Raw genomic sequence first — 20,650 nt, 5'->3', positions numbered from 1 at the left:
TTGAGCAAAGAAGAAATTAAAAGGCAGTAGTAGGGCATCTGGCTGCTGAGAATTAGCAATGCAGAGGTATCTGTGCACAAATGTGTGATATCTCAAAGTGACAGCTACCTTGATACAGCATTTAAAACAGGAATTGATATTTAGAGCCTGCCTCGAGAGTAACAGCACAGAAAAAGCTTTAGAAAGCGTTATCTTCTATCAGATCACTTTGTTCTGATAAAGAAAAAAAAGAACATAAAGTGGTCGTAAAGACCAGGCTTAAGTATGTTTTTAGTAAGGTGCTGTGTGGATCTGTAGATTGGATGTGATCTTTCACATGGGGGGGGCGGAAGGAAAATTTGCACTCCTTCGTAAAAACCGTGGCAAACGCTCGCTGCAGGTTTTTGCTAATTTTTTTTTTTTTTATTATTATTATCTGATACGCTTTCTTGCAACTGTTCAGTTTTGTAGAATATTTTTACTGGAATCCGTGCATATGCTCATAGCTCTAAAAACTGTCTTGTTTCGCTTAAGTTCTCTTCCTCCAGAGTCCACAGCAGTCCGTTCTTCACCGCCGGTCAGCTGATCTTTATCTTCTGGTTCCGCTCGGGCTCCGCTCAACACCCCGTCCTCGATGTTCTCGCCGTGACCAGCGTCCCGTCTTGACCAGAGTCTGCTTTGCACTGCCGGCGTCTCCTAAGTCTTAACCTAAAATACCTGAAGTCTGTTTAGAACCTTATTTCTACTGCTTCTTATTTGTAAGTATTTGGGGCGAGCGGAAAAGAAGGCAGGGGCTCTGCGAGGGAGGAGGCGAGGGCTGAAAGCCAAAGGCCTCAGGCTCCTTTATTGCTGTTCTACTGCCCTAGTGAAATGCAGGAGCCGGACTGGGCGGTTCGAGACACCGTCAACGTTCACAGGCTGAGCGCTCATCACCCCTTCAGGGAAGAGCCACGGTGCTGTGGGCTCAGAACATCAACAGCCGTTCCTTGTTTTCAGTTCTGTCTTCAGAACTGCCCTTCAACACACACGTTTACTTCTTTCACGCCTCAAAGGGCCCCGTGAACTGCTCAGGGCTCCTTTATCTTAAAAGGGAGCGAGAACTATTCTCGGTGCAGCCTCCCCAAGGGAATCCCCTGCTCTGCAAGTAAAGCACAGCTGTTTGCGGGCTGATGATCTTCCACAAGTATTCTGTATTCTTTTAAGGTAAAAAAGGTTAAGCGTACATCCTTTTTACTGGAATCGTCAGAAATTAATACTTGTAGGCCTAGTCCTGCGTAGCTGCTCATTAAGCTTTGACTGACGATCGGTTTAGTCACGGGTCAGGATTGTTGTAGAAGTTTTCACATAAATTGTTACAGAAGTTCTCATGAATTAAGAATAGAATAAAAAATACAAGTCAATCTGATAAACACGGGTGGGCTTTCACAATCCATGAATGTTGTTCTCAGAGCTCCTTGTGTAACCCTGACCGTAGAGAGGATGTCCCGTAGAGACCAACCTCTAACAACGGTGGAAGAGACGGAGCAGAGAGACCGGAGCGTCCGCGTTCTCCCTGTGGAGTTTATGGATCGAGACTCTGGGATTAAGGTAAAGAATGAGGGATTTATCACAGCTAAGGTAAGTGGCGTTGCTATTAAGTTCTTAACAGATACCGGTGCGACTTTATCATTGTTACATTTTCAGGTGTCACAGCTATCTGAGGAGTTTGTAAAGGTTACTGGGGTTTTGGGTGAAGATAAGTTACCACCTTCCCTTCCTCTTCCTGTTGTTTTTGATGATCATTTGATACGGGGTCGATTTGTTATTTCGCCAGCTTCTCCTGTTTCACTGTTTGGGAGAGATTTATTGCAAGAATTGGGAACGTGCCGAGCTTTAACTCCCAAAGGAATTCGAGTAATCGTAACGGGAATACAAACTGTAGGAATTCGAGAAGGCGAGCTTAAAATCCCGAAAGAATTGAATGATGTAGCTAAAAAATTAGGGAGTCTCTCCGGAGATGATATTGGACTGTTAAAATCTGCAGAACCAGTAGCAATTAAAACAAAAGGAGGGACTCCTCCTTCTCTTAGGCAATACCCAGTTGTGGCAGAAGCCATCCCAAGTATTGGAAAACAAATAAAATCGTTCTTGGAAAAAGGGATTTTAAAAAAAAAATGTCAAAGTTCTTTTAATACACCTACACTCCCGGTTAGTAAACACCGATTTGATAAAAAGATGGGGATCCAGAATATAGATTTCTACAAGATTTAAGAGCAGTAAATGGATTTGTAATCGTTGCCCATCCAGTTGTACCTGATCCAAATTTGATTGTTACTCAAATACCTATTTGGGGAAAATTTTACACTGTATTGGATTTGATGGGAGCTTTCTTTAGCACAGCTGTGGCTGAGAAAAGCCAGCACAGATTTGCCTTCACTTGGCAAGGGAAGCAATTAAGCTGGACTCGGTTACCCCAGGGATTTACAAGCTCGCCAACAATATCCTCCCAAATTTTGAAAGGAGATTTGGCTGATTTGTTTTTTCCACGCAAGTCTGAATTAATACAATATGCAGATGATTTCTTGTTAGTATGTCCTTCAAGGGAGGATTGCATTACAGACAGCATAAAGATCAGCTCAGCAACGGAAGAGAAGGGACTTTCGTGGACTCCTGACAATGGACTTTTGTGGACGCCTGACGAAGGAAGAAAGAGGAATGGAAATAGTTAGTGGATTTTTAACAGAAGCTCGTGAGAAGTTTGTGCTCTAACTGCTGCTTAGTTTCTGTATAAAGCGATAGTGAATTTGAGTCAGGTACCGTTCAGTGCGGTGGCGGTCCAACTCCGAGTTGCTTCAATGAAGAATCGGCAAACCTGGAGACCCGGACTCTGCCGATTTTCTTTAACAAGGATTGTACAAAGGAGCTTTGAGAAGAATATTGAAGGGTTGTGAAAGCCCACCCGTGTTTGTCAGCTAGACTTGTATTTATTGTTCTACTCCTAATTCTTTTTCACCTCTACTGATTCTTACCTGCTGAATTCGTGAGAACTTGTACAACAACTTGCGTGACAGTTTCTACAACAGCTTTTATGTTAGGAATGAGTTGAAAATGGTGTCCGTGAGTCCCGATGCCGATGTTAAGTGTTCAAACCGCTCAGGCTTTTAAAGGCTGTGTTGTATTTCGAGCTGACCTGTTTACCTAGAGTCCTCCTTTAGCTCAACTGCTCTCCTGGCTCTTATCCTGACTGCGTTCCTCTACTTTCTTCTGTGCTGTTTTTTGCCCGTGCCGGAGTCTAACTTGGGAGTTCTGTTTTTCAGCCGCCTTGTGGTAAGCGTGTCGTGAGGCTCGGCGGCTACCCCCGGCGCAGGTTTGCCCGCAGGTCGTTAAGCGTTTGTGAGGGTGAGGGACCGGCGCGGTGTGCGGAGGCTCCTGGCTGTGGGGGCAGCGAGGGGTGTCGGGTGTGGGGGGCCGAGAGGGGCCGGGGGCGTCGGTGGCCCTGGGGAGCCCGTCCTGGCACGGGAACGAGGCGGAGCAGAGGCGGAGGGAGAGGCGCGGCACCGTCCTCTGGCACGGCGCCCCTGTGCCGTGGGGCGTCTGCCGGGGGGACAGGCTGCGGGCTGGGGCTGGTGACGGGGCAGCCGTTTGGAGGGGTGCCCTCCCTTGACTTTTCTAGCAGAGCTCCCCTTTTTTGGGGAGGGGGCGTGTACACGCGTAAATGGCGTCGCTAAAGTAAGGAGGTGGCGGTCAGGGCTGTTTCCCTCCTTTAGTGCGTGTTTTTGGGGTGAATGAAAAGCGGGGAGGGGGTCTGGGTGGTGATGACGTCATTTGGAGCACCCGAATGTCACCGAGGCGGGGCAAGGACGCAGCGGAGCGGCAGGTAAGTGGGGCACGGGGGGGTCCCCCGAGGAAGGGGGTGTCGGAGCGTAAAACCGCGCAACAATCGGTGGGAGAGGCGAGGCGGTGGCGCCCCCGCGCGTCGGGAGGGCGGCAGTGCAGCTCGGGGGCCGCGCAAGCGCAGTGGAGGGGCGCCCCGGCCGCGCTGGGTGCAGCAGCGGTCGCTTTTTACGTTTTTTTCTCGATCTCCCTTTTAGTTCTCGGGAGCTATTTTTTTAATTTTCTCCTTTTCTTAATCACGGTCGCTTTTAAAAAAGTGTCTCCGAGGCTGCGTTTTAGCTCGCCGCCGCTGCTTTTGCCGAGGGAGCGGTGCTCAAACGGGGCGCGGGCGGGACGTGGTCGGTGTCCCCCGGGCAACCGCGCATGCGCAGTGGCCGGCTGTTTGCCGCCCTCGGTGCCGGGAGTGGGCGTGGCCGTGCCCCTGCGGGGGCGGAGCGGAGGCGTGGTCTCATGCGGAGCCCCGCCCCGAGGGGAGGGACGGGGCGTGGTTTCCTGCGCGACTCCGCCCCGAGGGGCAGGACATGGGCGGGGTCCCCTGGGGAGCCGCGCATGCGCGGTGTAGGGGCGCTCTGGCGGCGCCTCCTGCTGCCGCCCTGTGGTCAAATTTCGGTACTGCAGCCGCCGCTTTTTTACCTTTTTTTTTTTTTTTTTTTTTTCTTTTTACTTCTTCTTTCCTCGCCCTTCGCCGTTTCACTTTCCCGGGGCTTTTTTTAAACTTTCTCCTTCTTTTCTTAATCACGGTCGCTTTTAAATTTTTCTGCCTATTTTATCCCGTTCGCTGCCTTTATTTCGCCGTCTTTTGTGTTACTAATTGGTCTCTCCTCGGCGGCGTCGCAGGGGGGGGAGGCGCTGGCGGCGCCAGGTGCTGCCACCCTGTGGTCAAATTTCGGTACTGCGGCTGCCGCTCCCTGTCCTTATTTGGTTGCTATGACGCCATCCTGGTTGCTAAGCGGCCATCTTGGTTGCTAGGACGCTATCCTGGTTGCTAGGACGCCATCTTGGTTGCTAGGCGGCCATTTTGGTTGCTAGGACGCCATTTTGGTTGCTAGGACGCCATTTTGGTTGCTAGGACGCCATTTTAGTTGCTAGGACGCCATCTTGGTTGTGAGGACGCCATCTTGGTTGCTAGGACGCTATCCTGGTTGCTAGGCAGCCATTTTGGTTGTGAGGACGCCATTTTGGTTGCTAGGACGCCATCTTGGTTGCTAGGCGGCCATCTTTGTTGCTAGGACGCCATCTTGGTTGCTAGGACGCCATTTTGGTTGCTAGGACGCCGTCTTGGTTGCTAGGCGGCCATCTTGGTTGCTAGGACGCCATTTTGGTTGCTAGGACGCCGTCTTGGTTGATAGGCGGCCATTTTGGTTACTAGGACGCCATCTTGGTTGCTAGGCGGCCGTCTTGGTTGCTAGGCGGCCGTCTTGGTTGCTAGGCGGCCGTCTTGGTTGCTAGGCGGCCGTCTTGGTTGCCAGGCGGCCATCTTGGTTGCCAGGCGGCCATCTTGGTTGCTAGGACGCCATCTTGGTTGCTAGGCGGCCATTTTGGTTGCTAGGCGGCCATTTTGGTTGCTAGGCGGCCATTTTGGTTGCTAGGCGGCCATCTTGGTTGCTAGGGCGCCATCGTGGTTGCTAAGACGCCATCTTGGTTGCTAGGCGGCCATTTTGGTTGCTAGGATGCCGTCTTGGTTGCTAGGCGGCCATCTTGGTTGCTAGGGCGCCATTTTGGTTGCTAGGACGCCGTCCTGGTTGCTAGGACGCCATTTTGGTTGCTAGGGCGCCATCTTGGTTGCTAGGCGTCTCCCAGGCAACCGCGTATGCGCAGTGGGCGGCTGTGGCCGCTCAGTCAGTGCTGGCAATGGGCGGGGCCGTGTCCCCGTGGGGGCGTGCCAGGGGCGGGGTGTGCTGCGGAGCCCCGCCCCGAGGGGCGGGACGGGGCGTGGTTTCCTGCGCGACTCCGCCCCGAGGGGCAGGACATGGGCGGGGTCCCCTGGGGAGCCGCGCATGCGCGGTGTAGGGGCGCTCTGGCGGCGCCTCCTGCTGCCGCCCTGTGGTCAAATTTCGGTACTGCAGCCGCCGCTTTTTTACCTTTTTCTTTTTTTTTTTTTTCTTTTTACTTCTTCTTTCCTCGCCCTTCGCCGTTTCACTTTCCCGGGGCTTTTTTTTAAACTTTCTCCTTCTTTTCTTAATCACGGTCGCTTTTAAATTTTTCTGCCTATTTTATCCCGTTCGCTGCCTTTATTTCGCCGTCTTTTGTGTTACTAATTGGTCTCTCCTCGGCGGCGTCGCAGGGGGGGGAGGCGCTGGCGGCGCCAGGTGCTGCCACCCTGTGGTCAAATTTCGGTACTGCGGCTGCCGCTCCCTGTCCTTATTTGGTTGCTAGGACGCCATCCTGGTTGCTAGGCGGCCATCTTGGTTGCGAGGACGCCATCTTGGTTGCTAGGACGCTATCCTGGTTGCTAGGACGCCATTTTGGTTGCTGGGACGCCATCTTGGTTGCTAGGCGGCCATTTTGGTTGCTAGGACGCCGTCTTGGTTGCTAGGACGCCATCTTGGTTGCTAGGACGCTATCCTGGTTGCTAGGACGCCATCTTGGTTGCTAGGACGCCATCTTGGTTGCTAGGACGCCATCTTGGTTGCTAGGACGCCATCTTGGTTGCTAGGACGCTATCCTGGTTGCTAGGACGCCATCTTGGTTGCTAGGACGCCATCTTGGTTGCTAGGACGCTATCCTGGTTGCTAGGCGGCCATCTTGGTTGCTAGGCGGCCATTTTGGTTGCTAGGACGCCATTTTGGTTGCTAGGACGCCATTTTGGTTGCTAGGACGCCATCTTGGTTGTGGGGACGCCATCTTGGTTGCTAGGACGCCATCCTGGTTGCTAGGCGGCCATCTTGGTTGTGAGGACGCCATCTTGGTTGCTAGGACGCCATCTTGGTTGCTAGGCGGCCATTTTGGTTGCTAGGACGCCGTCTTGGTTGCTAGGACGCCATCTTGGTTGATAGGCGGCCATTTTGGTTGCTAGGACGCCATCTTGGTTGCTAGGCGGCCATCTTGGTTGCTAGGACGCCATCCTGGTTGCTAGGCGGCCATCTTGGTTGCTAGGACGCCATCTTGGTTGCTAGGCGGCCATCTTGGTTGCTAGGACGCTATCCTGGTTGCTAGGCGGCCATTTTGGTTACTAGGACGCCATCTTGGTTGCTAGGACGCCATCTTGGTTGCTAGGACGCTATCCTGGTTGCTAGGACGCCATCTTGGTTGCTAGGCGGCCATCTTGGTTGCTAGGACGCCATTTTGGTTGCTAGGACGCCATTTTGGTTGCTAGGACGCCATCTTGGTTGTGAGGACGCCATCTTGGTTGCTAGGACGCTATCCTGGTTGCTAGGACGCCATCTTGGTTGCTAGGCGGCCATCTTGGTTGCTAGGACGCCATTTTGGTTGTTATGACGCCATTTTGGTTACTAGGACGCCATCTTGGTTGCTAGGACGCCATCTTGGTTGCTACGACGCCATCCTGGTTGCTAGGCGGCCATTTTGGTTGCGAGGACGCCATCTTGGTTGCTAGGACGCTATCCTGGTTGCTAGGACGCCATCTTGGTTGCTACGACGCCATTTTGGTTGCTAGGCGGCCATTTTGGTTGCGAGGACGCCATCTTGGTTGCTAGGACGCTATCCTGGTTGCTAGGACGCCATCTTGGTTGCTAGGCGGCCATCTTGGTTGCTAGGACGCCATCTTGGTTGCTAGGACGCCATCTTGGTTGCTAGGACGCCGTCTTGGTTGCTAGGACGCCGTCTTGGTTGCTAGGCGGCCATCTTGGTTGCTAGGCGGCCATCTTGGTTGCTAGGACGCCATTTTGGTTGCTAGGACGCCATTTTGGTTGCTAGGACGCCATTTTGGTTGCTAGGACGCCATTTTGGTTGCTAGGCGGCCATCTTGGTTGCTAGGCGGCCATCTTGGTTGCTGGGACGCCGTCTTCGTTGCTAGGACGCCATCTTGGTTGCTAGGCGGCCATCTTGGTTGCTAGGGCGCCATCTTGGTTGCTAGGCGGCCATTTTGGTTGCTAGGACGCCGTCTTGGTTGCTAGGCGGCCATTTTGGTTGCTAGGACGCCATTTTGGTTGCTAGGACGCCATTTTGGTTGCTAGGCGGCCATCTTGGTTGCTAGGACGCCGTCTTGGTTGCTAGGACGCTATCCTGGTTGCTAGGCGGACATCTTGGTTGCTAGGACGCCATCCTGGTTGCTAGGACGCCATCTTGGTTGCTAGGCGGCCATTTTGGTTGCTAGGACGCCATTTTGGTTGCTAGGACGCCGTCTTGGTTGCTAGGACGCCATCTTGGTTGATAGGCGGCCATTTTGGTTGCTAGGACGCCATTTTGGTTGCTAGGCGGCCGTCTTGGTTGCTAGGCGGCCATCTTGGTTGCTAGACGGCCATCTTGGTTGCTAGGGCGCCATCTTGGTTGCTAGGACGCCATCTTGGTTGCTAGGCGGCCATCTTGGTTGCTAGGCGGCCATCTTGGTTGCTAGGACGCCACCTTGGTTGCTATGACGCCATTTTGGTTGCTAGGCGGCCATTTTGGTTGCTAGGACGCCATCTTGGTTGTGAGGACGCCATCTTGGTTGCTAGGACGCTATCCTGGTTGCTAGGCGGCCATTTTGGTTGCTAGGACGCCATCTTGGTTGTTATGACGCCATCTTGGTTGCTAGGCGGCCATCTTGGTTGCTAGGCGGCCATTTTGGTTGCTAGGACGCCATTTTGATTGCGAGGACGCCATCTTGGTTGTGAGGACGCCATCTTGGTTGCTAGGACGCTATCCTGGTTGCTAGGCGGCCATTTTGGTTGCTAGGACGCCATTTTGGTTGCTAGGCGGCCATCTTGGTTGCTAGGACGCCGTCTTGGTTGCTAGGACGCCATCTTGGTTGCGAGGACGCCATTTTGGTTGCTAGGACGCCATCTTGGTTGCTAGGCGGCCATTTTGGTTGCTAGGACGCCATTTTGGTTGCTAGGCGGCCATCTTGGTTGCGAGGACGCCATCTTGGTTGCTAGGACGCCATCCTGGTTGCTAGGACGCCATTTTGGTTGCTAGGACGCCATCTTGGTTGCTATGACGCCATCTTGGTTGCTATGCGGCCATTTTGGTTGATAGGATGCCGTCTTCGTTGCTAGGACGCCATCTTGGTTGATAGGCGGCCATTTTGGTTGCTAGGACGCCGTCTTGGTTGCTAGGACGCCATCCTGGTTGCTAGGCGGCCATTTTGGTTGCTAGGACGCCGTCTTGGTTGCTAGGACGCCATCTTGGTTGATAGGCGGCCATTTTGGTTGCTAGGACGCCATCTTGGTTGCGAGTACGCCATCTTGGTTGCTAGGACGCTATCCTGGTTGCTAGGCGGCCATCTTGGTTGCTAGGCGGCCATTTTGGTTGCTAGGCGGCCGTCTTGGTTGCTAGGCGGCCATCTTGGTTGCTAGGGCGCCATTTTGGTTGCTAGGACGCCATTTTGGTTGCTAGGACGTCATTTTGGTTGCTAGGACGCCATCTTGGTTGCTAGGATGCCGTCTTGGTTGCTAGGCGGCCATCTTGGTTGCTAGGGCGCCATTTTGGTTGCTAGGACGCCATTTTGGTTGCTAGGACATCATTTTGGTTGCTAGGACGCCATCTTGGTTGCTAGGCGGCCATCTTGGTTGCGAGGACGCCATCTTGGTTGCTAGGCGGCCATCTTGGTTGCGAGTACGCCATCTTGGTTGCTAGGACGCTATCCTGGTTGCTAGGCGGCCATCTTGGTTGCTAGGCGGCCATTTTGGTTGCTAGGATGCCGTCTTGGTTGCTAGGGCGCCATCTTGGTTGCTAGGGCGCCATTTTGGTTGCTAGGACGCCATTTTGGTTGCTAGGACGCCATTTTGGTTGCTAGGGCGCCATCTTGGTTGCTAGGCATCTCCCGGGCAACCGCGTATGCGCAGTGGGCGGCTGTGGCCGCTCAGTCAGTGCTGGCAATGGGCGGGGCCGTGTCCCCGTGGGGGCGGGCCAGGGGCGGGGTGTGCTGCGGAGCCCCGCCCCGAGGGGCTGGACTGGAGCGCGTCCTGGTGCGGAGCCCCGCCCCGAGGGGCGGGATGGGGCGTGGTTTCCCGCGCGACTCCGCCCCGAGGGGCAGGACATGGGCGGGGTCCCCTGGGGAGCCGCGCATGCGCGGTGTAGGGGCGCTCTGGCGGCGCCTCCTGCTGCCGCCCTGTGGTCAAATTTCGGTACTGCAGCCGCCGCTTTTTTACCTTTTTTTTTTTTTTTTTTTTTTTGTTTTTACTTCTTCTTTCCTCGCCCTTCGCCGTTTCACTTTCCCGGGGCTTTTTTTAAACTTTCTCCTTCTTTTCTTAATCACGGTCGCTTTTAAATTTTTCTGCCTATTTTATCCCGTTCGCTGCCTTTATTTCGCCGTCTTTTGTGTTACTAATTGGTCTCTCCTCGGCGGCGTCGCAGGGGGGGGAGGCGCTGGCGGCGCCAGGTGCTGCCACCCTGTGGTCAAATTTCGGTACTGCGGCTGCCGCTCCCTGTCCTTATTTGGTTGCTATGACGCCATCCTGGTTGCTAAGCGGCCATCTTGGTTGCTAGGACGCTATCCTGGTTGCTAGGCGGCCATCTTGGTTGCGAGGACGCCATCTTGGTTGCTAGGACGCTATCCTGGTTGCTAGGACGCCATCTTGGTTGTGAGGACGCCATCTTGGTTGCTAGGACGCTATCCTGGTTGCTAGGCGGCCATTTTGGTTGCTAGGACGCCGTCTTCGTTGCTAGGACGCCATCTTAGTTGTTATGACGCCATTTTGGTTGCTAGGCGGCCATCTTGGTTGTTAGGCGGCCATCTTGATGCTAGGACGCCATCTTGGTTGCTAGGACGCTATCCTGGTTGCTAGGCGGCCATTTTGGTTGCTAGGACGCCATCTTGGTTGTTATGACGCCATCTTGGTTGCTAGGCGGCCATCTTGGTTGCTAGGCGGCCATTTTGGTTGCTAGGACGCCATTTTGATTGCGAGGACGCCATCTTGGTTGTGAGGACGCCATCTTGGTTGCTAGGACGCTATCCTGGTTGCTAGACGGCCATCTTGGTTGCTAGGACGCTATCCTGGTTGCTAGGCGGCCATTTTGGTTGCTAGGCGGCCATTTTGGTTGCTAGGACGCCGTCTTCGTTGCTAGGACGCCGTCTTCGTTGCTAGGACGCCATCTTAGTTGTTATGACGCCATTTTGGTTGCTAGGACGCCATCTTGGTTGCGAGGACGCCGTCTTGGTTGCTAGGATGCCATTTTGGTTGCTAGGACGCCATCTTGGTTGCTAGGCGGCCATTTTGGTTGCTAGGACGCCGTCTTGGTTGCTAGGCGGCCATCTTGGTTGCTAGGGCGTCATCTTGGTTGCTAGGACGCCATCTTGGTTGCTAAGACGCCATTTTGGTTGCTAGGCGGCCATCTTGGTTGCTAGGACGCTATCCTGGTTGCTAGGACGCTATCCTGGTTGCTAGGACGCCATTTTGGTTGCTAGGACGCCATCTTGGTTGTGAGGACGCCATCTTGGTTGCTAGGACGCTATCCTGGTTGCTAGGCGGCCATTTTGGTTGCTAGGACGCCATCTTGGTTGTGAGGACGCCATCTTGGTTGCTAGGACGCTATCCTGGTTGCTAGGCGGCCATTTTGGTTGCTAGGACGCCGTCTTGGTTGCTAGGACGCCATCTTGGTTGCTAGGCGGCCATCTTGGTTTCTAGGACGCCATCTTGGTTGCCAGGACGCCATTTTGGTTGCTAGGACGCCATTTTGGTTTCTAGGACGCCATTTTGGTTGTGAGGACGCCATCTTGGTTGCTAGGCGGCCATCTTGGTTTCTAGGACGCCATCTTGGTTGCCAGGACGCCATTTTGGTTGCTAGGACGCCATTTTGGTTGCTAGGCGGCCATCTTGGTTGCTAGGACGCCGTCTTTGTTGCTAGGACGCCATCTTGGTTGATAGGCGGCCATTTTGGTTGCTAGGACGCCGTCTTGGTTGCTAGGACGCCATCTTGGTTGATAGGCGGCCATTTTGGTTGCTAGGACGCCATCTTGGTTGATAGGCGGCCATTTTGGTTGCTAGGACGCCATTTTGGTTGCTAGGCGGCCGTCTTGGTTGCTAGGCGGCCATCTTGGTTGCTAGGCGGCCATTTTGGTTGCTAGGACGCCATTTTGGTTGCTAGGCGGCCATCTTGGTTGCTAGGACGCCGTCTTGGTTGCTAGGACGCCATCTTGGTTGATAGGCGGCCATTTTGGTTGCTAGGACGCCGTCTTGGTTGCTAGGACGCCATCTTGGTTGATAGGGCGCCATCTTGGTTGCTAGGCGGCCATTTTGGTTGCTAGGACGCCGTCTTGGTTGCTAGGACGCCATCTTGGTTGATAGGCGGCCATTTTGGTTGCTAGGACGCCATTTTGGTTGCTAGGCGGCCGTCTTGGTTGCTAGGCGGCCATCTTGGTTGCTAGGCGGCCATCTTGGTTGCTAGGGCGCCATCTTGGTTGCTAGGACGCCATTTTGGTTGCTAGGCGGCCATCTTGGTTGCTAGGCGGCCATCTTGGTTGCTAGGACGCCACCTTGGTTGCTATGACGCCATTTTGGTTGCTAGGCGGCCATCTTGGTTGTTAGGCGGCCATCTTGGTTGTTAGGCGGCCATCTTGGTTGCTAGGGCGCCATCTTGGTTGCTAGGACGCTATCCTGGTTGCTAGGCGGCCATTTTGGTTGCTAGGACGCCATCTTGGTTGTTATGACGCCATCTTGGTTGCTAGGCGGCCATCTTGGTTGCTAGGCGGCCATCTTGGTTGCTAGGCGGCCATTTTGGTTGCTAGGACGCCATTTTGATTGCGAGGACGCCATCTTGGTTGTGAGGACGCCATCTTGGTTGCTAGGACGCTATCCTGGTTGCTAGACGGCCATCTTGGTTGCTAGGACGCTATCCTGGTTGCTAGGCGGCCATTTTGGTTGCTAGGCGGCCATTTTGGTTGCTAGGACGCCGTCTTCGTTGCTAGGACGCCGTCTTCGTTGCTAGGACGCCATCTTAGTTGTTATGACGCCATTTTGGTTGCTAGGACGCCATCTTGGTTGCGAGGACGCCGTCTTGGTTGCTAGGACGCTATCCTGGTTGCTAGGATGCCATTTTGGTTGCTAGGACGCCATCTTGGTTGCTAGGCGGCCATTTTGGTTGCTAGGACGCCGTCTTGGTTGCTAGGCGGCCATCTTGGTTGCTAGGGCGCCATCTTGGTTGCTAGGACGCCATCTTGGTTGCTAAGACGCCATTTTGGTTGCTAGGCGGCCATCTTGGTTGCTAGGACGCTATCCTGGTTGCTAGGACTCTATCCTGGTTGCTAGGACGCCATTTTGGTTGCTAGGACGCCATCTTGGTTGTGAGGACGCCATCTTGGTTGCTAGGACGCTATCCTGGTTGCTAGGCGGCCATTTTGGTTGCTAGGACGCCATCTTGGTTGTGAGGACGCCATCTTGGTTGCTAGGACGCTATCCTGGTTGCTAGGCGGCCATTTTGGTTGCTAGGACGCCGTCTTGGTTGCTAGGACGCCATTTTGGTTGCTAGGCGGCCATCTTGGTTTCTAGGACGCCATCTTGGTTGCCAGGACGCCATTTTGGTTGCTAGGACGCCATTTTGGTTTCTAGGACGCCATTTTGGTTGCTAGGACGCTATCCTGGTTGCTAGGCGGCCATCTTGGTTGCTAGGGCGCCATCTTGGTTGCTAGGCGTCTCCCGGGCAACCGCGTATGCGCAGTGGGCGGCTGTGGCCGCTCAGTCAGTGCTGGCAATGGGCGGGGCCGTGTCCCCGTGGGGGCGTGCCAGGGGCGGGGTGTGCTGCGGAGCCCCGCCGCGAGGGGCTGGACTGGGGCGCGTCCTGGTGCGGAGCCCCGCCCCGAGGGGCGGGATGGGGCGTGGTTTCCTGCGCGACTCCGCCCTGAGTGGCAGGATATGGGCGGGGTCCCCTGGGGAGCCGCGCATGAGCGGTGAAGGGGCGCTCTGGCGGCGCCTCCTGCTGCCGCCCTGTGGTCAAATTTCGGTACTGCAGCCGCCGCTTTTTTACCTTTTTTTTTTTTTTTTTTTCCTCCGTTTTTTTTTTTTTTTTTTTCTCCGCGGGTCCCGGCGCGCGGGGACAGAGCGGGTCCCGGCGCGGTTCCCGGCGGGGCGGCGGCTACCGGAGCGGAGGCTCCCGGGGCGGCGCGGCGCCGGTCCCGGCGGCAGGTCCCGGCGCGGCGCCGGTCCCGGCGGTAGGTCCCGGCGTGGCGCGGCTGCGGCTGCCGGGGCGGCGCGGCGCCGGTGCTGGCGCAGCTTCCCGGAGCGGCGGGGGCGGCTCCCGGTGCGGCGCGGTGCCGGTCCCGGCGGCAGGTCCCGGCTCGGCGCGGCGGCGGTTCCCGTGCGGCTCCCGGCGGGGGGGGGCCCGCGGCGGGGGCGGGTCGCGGCGCCGCGCGGGGCGGGGCGGGGCGGGGGGGGGCGCGTCCTGGCGCGGCTTCCGGCAAAGCGGCGGCTTCCGGCGCGGCTTCTGGCGCGGCGCTGGTCCCGGTCCCGGTCTCGGTCCCGGTCCCGGCGGCAGGTCCTGGTGCGGCGCCGGTCCAGGCGTAGGTCCCGGCGCGGCGCGGTGGCAGCTCCCGGTGTGGCGCGGCGCCGGTCCCGGCGGTAGGTCCCGGCGTGGCGCGGCTGCGACTCCCGGGGCGGCGCGGCGCCGGTCCCGGCGCAACTTCCCGGAGCGGCGGGGGCGGCTCCCGGTGCGGCGCGGTGCCGGTCCCGGCGGCAGGTCCCGGCTCGGCGCGGCGGCGGTTCCCGCGCGGTTCCCGGCTGGGTGGGGGGGGCGGGTCGCGGCGCCGGGCGGGTCCTGGTGCCCGCACGGGGTGGTGGGGGGGAAAGGGCCCCGGCTGCTGCCGCCGGGGGGGTCCGTGGGGGCGGGCGGGTCTGCGCTCCCGGGGCGGCTGGGCCCGGCTCCCCGCGGGGGACTTTTGGGCCTCGGGGGGGTTCGGGGGGCGGGCGCGGCGGTGCAGGAGATGGCGGAGCAGTAAAGCCTGCGAGAGCGCTAATAAAGCGCCGGCCGGGCTGCGGTGGTGCCGCCCCGCAGGGGCACGGGGCCGGGCCCTGCGCGGTTCCCGAGCGCTCCCCAAAACTGCCCGTGGGGCCCTGGGGGCGCAGGGCTGCGGGGTGGCTGCAGCCCCCCCCCAGCCCTCGGCGTCGCACGTGGGGGCTGCAGGGGGGGTCAGAAAGCAGGCGGGGTGAGCTGCTTTGGGGCCCCAATAACGGAGGCCAGGTGTTGTGTTCCTGGGCCTCGAGAACAGGCTCCCGCGGCCGCTTCGCGGGGCTCAGAAGCGGATGTGAGCGGTGCGTTTTTCGGGAGCTGAGAGAGGGGACTCGCTGGTGTGGTTTTGGGGTCGGCAGCAGAGGCCGAGCGCTGCGTTTTTGGGGCTGGAGAGCAGGCTCGGCAGCTGGGTTTTTGGGCTCGGCAGTGGGCGCTCCGTGAGCTGGTTCGGGGGCCAAAAGCAGAAGGTAAACGGGCCGCTTGCACGGGGGAGCGGGAGGGCGTCAGGGGGCCGCGTGGGAAAGCGGCGGGTGGGCAGGGTGCGTGGACGTTGGCCGGAGGCGGGGGTCCGGTCACGTCAGAACCCGAAGTTCGGGGAGGCCGGCACGCAGCGGGCCGGCCGAGCTGAATGTCCGAGGTGGTCTCCGGGGGCCATGTAGCGTGGGCATGTGTGAGCCTGTGTATCTGGGAAGCCTCGTGTGGTAAGAGCTGTATGACACCAATCTGTTCTCTTAGGTGGATAAGAGTCAAGGGACCGGAGCCAGAGAGGAGGAAGGGAGGCAGAGAGAGAGGAAGATGCATCCGAACTGTCAGATTCTCCCAGCAGCTCCAAGGGCGGAAGCCGTGGTGAGTCCCGGACCCTTGGGGCCGTGTCGCCCCTCTTCTGCGTCATGGTCCTTCCCTGCCCCACCTTCTCTTTCTCTCACAGCTGTAATTTTTTTCGCTTCCCTGCATCTTTTCCTCTCTCGTTCTCCAAGTCCCTCTCTTTCTCTGTTGTTCTGCCTCTCTGCTTTCTTTTTTCTGTCTGCACTTCTGTCCTGTTCCCTGTCCCTCTTTTTTTCATCCTCTGTCCTGCAGCCCATCACTGTTTTTGTCTTTCTCCATCTATCTGTCTTCCTGTCCCAATTTTTTTTAATTCCTCCCCATCTGCCCTTTAGCCCTTCACAATTACCGCCGCCCCCCGTCTGGCTCCATGTCCCTATTTCTAATTTCCTCTGTCTCTGCCCTGTATTCTAGATACACTTTTCTTTCTTGTATTATCTTATTCCACGTTCCTGTCTCTATGTTTTAATTTCTTCCTTCTCTGTCCCATAGCCTGTTTTTGTCTTTATCGTTCTCTGTCTGGCTCCCTGGCCCTATTCTTTAATTCCTCTGTCTCTCCGCTTCAGCTCACTGAGGGTTTTTTGGTATTTCTCAGTCTCTGTCTGTCCACCTCACTGTCCCCTCTTTTAATTTCTCCATCTCTGCCCTGTGGCCCATCAGAAATCTTTGCTTTTCTCCATCTCTCTCAGTCCGGTTCCCTCTCCCTCCCTCCTCTCTGGCCTGTAGCCCATCGCTGTTTCTTTTGCCCTCTGCCCCTCTCTCTGTCTCGGTAGCTCCCTTTCCCTGTTTTTTAATCCTTTCCTCTCTGCCCTGCAGGGAGGGGGAGGAGGTGCTCCAGGCACCAGAGCAGAGATTCCCCTGCAGCCCTGGTGACGCAGGTTGTCCCCCTGCAGCCCGTGGAGGTCCGCGGTGGAGCAGACGTGCACCTGCAGGCCACGGAGGACCCCTCGCTGGAGTAGGTGAGTGTGCCCGAAGGAAGCCGTGACCCCGTGGAGCGCCTGTGCTGGAGCAGGCTCCTGTCAGCAGCCGTGGCTCCGTGGAGAGGAGCCCATGCTGGAGGAGGTGTTACGGCAGGACCTGTGGCCCCGTGGGAGGGACCCTACGCTGGAGCAGAAGAAGAGCGTGAGGAGGAAGGAGCGGCAGAGACAATGTGTGATGAACTGACCGCAGCCCCCGATCCCCGTCCCCCTGCGTTGGTCGAGGGTAGGATGTAGAGAAGCTGGGAGTCAAGATGAGCCCAGGAAAAAAAAAGAGAGGGGTGGGAGGAAGGTGTTTCTTAGATTTGTTCTTATTTCTCGTTACCCTACTCTGATTTTGATTGACAATAAATTAAATGAATTTCCCCAAGTAGAGTGTGTTTTCCTGTGACAGAAGTTGGTGAGTGATCTCTTTGTCCTTATCTTGACCCACAAGCTTTTTTGTTGTATTTTCTCCCTGTCTTGTTGAGGAGGGCGAGCAATAGAGCGCCTCGGTGGGCGCCCGGCGGCGGCCGTTCGTATTTTGGAGCCTGGCTCTCGGCTCGTCTTTTTCTTGGACATAGTGTGAAACGTTTGGACGTTTGGGTAGGTAAACAAGCCCGGAGCCCATTGTTGTTCGGGCTGTGAAAGGGCTGACATGGGACGATTGCAGGCAGGAATAGCTTTCAGGGCCGCCACCTTTGTCGCGGGAGCAATCTGCGGTCGTTCGCCTTTTTGGAACCGGGTTCCCGTCTCGTTTGTTTTGTCGGTCAGAGCGTGAAACGTTTGGACATGTGGGCGTTCAGGTCTCCCTCCCTTGTGGTGTACAGGTCTACCTTCCTTCCACGTGGCGTGCAGGTCTACTGCGTGCAGTCTATCTCTTTTCTCGTTTTTTTTACATTTTTTTGGCTTTAGTTTCTTAGCTTTTGTTAACTTTTTACATTTACTCTTTATTTTTTACTTCTGCTTTGTTAACTTCTGTTACTTTTACAATTACTTTTACCTTTTTATCGCTTAGTTGCAGCTGCTTAGTTGCTGCTTATTAGTTTTTCTTTTTTTGCTTTTTCTTTACTTTTACTGGTCTACCTCTTCCAGGTGTACCTCTTGTGACTGGTTTGCCGCCTTCTGGCGTGCAGGTCTATGTTCGTTTCTGGCGTGCAGGTCTTTTTTACTTTTACTTTTATAACTCCATAATTTTTTAATTTTTTAATTTTAGTATTTTAGCTTTTGGTTTTTAGTGTGTGTGTTAGGGTTTTAGTGTGTGTGTTAGGGTTTTAGTGTGTGTGTTAGGGTTTTAGTGTGTTAGGGTTTCTTAACTTAGGTTTCTTTAACATTTAATATTTCTTACTTTTTTAACTTCTCTTACTTTTGCAATTAATTTTACGCTCTTGTTTATTAGTGGTGGCGTTATTAGTGGTGGCGGCCTTAGTGGTGGTGGCCTTATTAGGGTTTTTTTTTTCCCCTTATTCTTTTACTGGTCTAGCTTAGTTTCTAGCGTGCAGGACAACGTTAGATTCTGGCATGCAAGTCTACTGTCCTTGTGGCGTGCAGGTCTACCTCTTATTTTTTTCTACATTTGTTTAGGTTTGGATGTTTAGGATTTCACTTTTATTTTTTTTGAACATCTGTTAATTTTACAATTAATTTTACTCTCTTGTTTAGTAGTGGTGGCTTTAGTAGTGGTGGCTTTAGTAGTGGTGGCTTTAGTAGTGGTGGCTTTAGTAGTTTTTCTTTTTTTTGCTTTTTCTTTTTTCTTTTCCTGGTCTACCTCTTCCAGGTCCACCTTAGTTTCTGGTGTGCAGATCCACCTTAGTTTCTGGGTTGCAGGTCTAACGCGTGCAGTCTACCTGTTTCATATTGTTTTTTACTTTTTTTTTAATGTTAGTTTTTTAGGGTTTTAGGGTTTTTAACTTTTGTTTCTTTTACGTTTACTCTTTGTTTTTTACTTCAACTTCTGTCACTTTTACCACTACATTTACTGTTGTGGCGTTATTAGCTGTGGCGTTATTAGCTGTACCTTTTCTTTTTCTTTTCCTGGTCTACCTCTTCCAGGTCCACCTTAGTTTCTGGCTTGTAGCTCTACCGCGTGCCATCTAGCTCTTTCCTAATTTTTTTAATCTTTTTTTCTTTTACGGTTTTAGTGTTTTAGTTTTCGTAGTTTTTTAACTTTTGTTTCTTTTGCATTTACTCTTTTTTACTTTTACTTTTTAAACTTCTGTTACTTTTACAATTAAATTTACTCTCTTGTGTATTAGTGGTGGCTGTATTAGTGGTGGCTGTATTAGTGGTGGCTGTATTAGTGGTGGCTGTATTAGTGGTGGCTTTATTAGTTTTTCTTTTTTTGCTTCTTGTTTTTTCTTTTCCTGGTCTACCTCTTCCAGGTCCACCTTAGTTTCTGGCGTGCAGATCCATCTTAGTTTCTGGGTTGCAGGTGTCACGCGTGTAGTCTACCTGTTTCATAGTTTTTTTTACTTTAATGTTAATTTTTTAGATTTAGTTTTTTAGTTTTTTAGGGTTTTAGTTTTTTTAACTTTTGTTTCTTTTACATTTACACTTTGTTTTTTACTTTTTTAACTTCTGTCACTTTTACCACTGCTTTTACTGTTGTGCCTTTATTAATTAGTTGTGCCTTTATTAATTAGTTGTGCCTTTATTAATTAGTTGTGCCTTTATTAGTTTCGGTACTGCAGCCGCTGCTTTTTTACTTTTTTTTTTTTTTTTTTCCTCCGTGGTTTTTTTTTTTTTTTTCGCGGTAGGTCCCGGCGTGGCGTGGCTGCGGCTCCCGGGGTGGCGCGGTGCCGGTCCCGGCGGCAGGTCCCGGCGGGGTCGGGGGGTGCGGGTCGCGGCGCCGCGCGGGTCCCGGTGCCCGCACGGGGTGGTGGGGGGGAAAGGGCCCCGGCTGCTGCCGCCGGGGGGGTCCGTGGGGGCGGGCGGGTCCGCGCTCCCGGGGCGGCTGGGCCCGGCTCCCCGCGGGGGACTTTTGGGCCTCGGGGGGGCTCGGGGGGCGGGCGCGGCGGTGCAGGAGATGGCGGAGCAGTAAAGCCTGCGAGAGCGCTAATAAAGCGCCGGCCGGGCTGCGGTGGTGCCGCCCCGCAGGGGCACGGGGCCGGGCCCTGCGCGGTTCCCGAGCGCTCCCCAAAACTGCCCGTGGGGCCCTGGGGGCGCAGGGCTGCGGGGTGGCTGCAGCCCCCCCAGCCCTCGGCGTCGCACGTGGGGGCTGCAGGGGGGGTCAGAAAGCAGGCGGGGTGAGCTGCTTTGGGGCCCCAATAACGGAGGCCAGGTGTTGTGTTCCTGGGGCTCGAGAACAGGCTCCCGCGGCCGCTTCGGGGGGCTCAGAAGCGGATGTGAGCGGTGCGTTTTTCGGGAGCTGAGAGAGGGGACTCGCTGGTGTGGTTTTGGGGTCGGCAGCAGAGGCCGAGCGCTGCGTTTTTGGGGCTGGAGATGTTATAGAAATTTTCACATAATTAATGTAAAAGTTCTTATGAGTTAGACAAGAATCAATAGGGGTGAAATAGAATAGTGAATAGAATAATTAATATAAGTCTACCTGATTAAACACAGGTGGGCTTTCACAATCCATGAATATTGTTCTCAAAGCTCCTTGTGTAATCCTGACCTAGGACTGAACAAATCATCAATCAAAGCTTAATGAGTAGCTAAGCAGGAGTAGGCCTAGAAGTATTACCTTCTGATGATTTTAGTAAAAGGGATGTATGGTTAACCTTTTCTTTACCTTAAAAGAAATATAGGACACTTAGAAATAAAAATTAGTATAGATAAGGTTTTAAACATAACTTCAGTTGTTTTTAAGGTTGAATGTTTAGGAGACACTGGCGGTGGGAACTGGACTCTGATCAACCTGGATCAGGACGGGACGCTGATCACGGCAAGAACATTAAGGACGCTGATCACAGCAAGAACATCGAGGACGGGGTGTCGGCCGGAGTCGGAGCGGAACCAGAACATAAAGATCAGCTAAA

The 20,650-nt window shown here is 54.6% G+C and overlaps 2 long non-coding RNA genes across 3 annotated transcripts; both read left to right on the top strand.

Annotated features, from left to right (window-relative positions):
* The first annotated feature begins 566 nt into the window (after positions 1-566).
* LOC137663945 (uncharacterized) lies at positions 567-2,276 on the top strand. Of its 2 annotated transcripts, none has more exons than XR_011048239.1 (3): positions 567-737; positions 1,454-1,566; positions 1,663-2,276. It is a non-coding gene; the product is annotated as an uncharacterized lncRNA (long non-coding RNA). The 2 variants fall into 2 exon arrangements; XR_011048238.1 differs by having other exon boundaries at positions 1,428-1,566.
* A 12,113-nt stretch (positions 2,277-14,389) lies between these two features.
* Positions 14,390-17,056, top strand: LOC137664315 (uncharacterized). Its single transcript, XR_011048277.1, has 4 exons — positions 14,390-14,504; positions 15,628-15,738; positions 16,531-16,673; positions 16,789-17,056. It is a non-coding gene; the product is annotated as an uncharacterized lncRNA (long non-coding RNA).
* Positions 17,057-20,650: the final 3,594 nt, after the last annotated feature.

This window comes from Nyctibius grandis, chromosome 5 (assembly GCF_013368605.1).
Source record: "Nyctibius grandis isolate bNycGra1 chromosome 5, bNycGra1.pri, whole genome shotgun sequence".
NCBI lineage: Eukaryota > Metazoa > Chordata > Aves > Nyctibiiformes > Nyctibiidae > Nyctibius > Nyctibius grandis.
The sequence above is the reverse complement of the archived record's forward strand: the minus strand, read 5'-3'. Positions and strand labels throughout refer to the sequence as shown.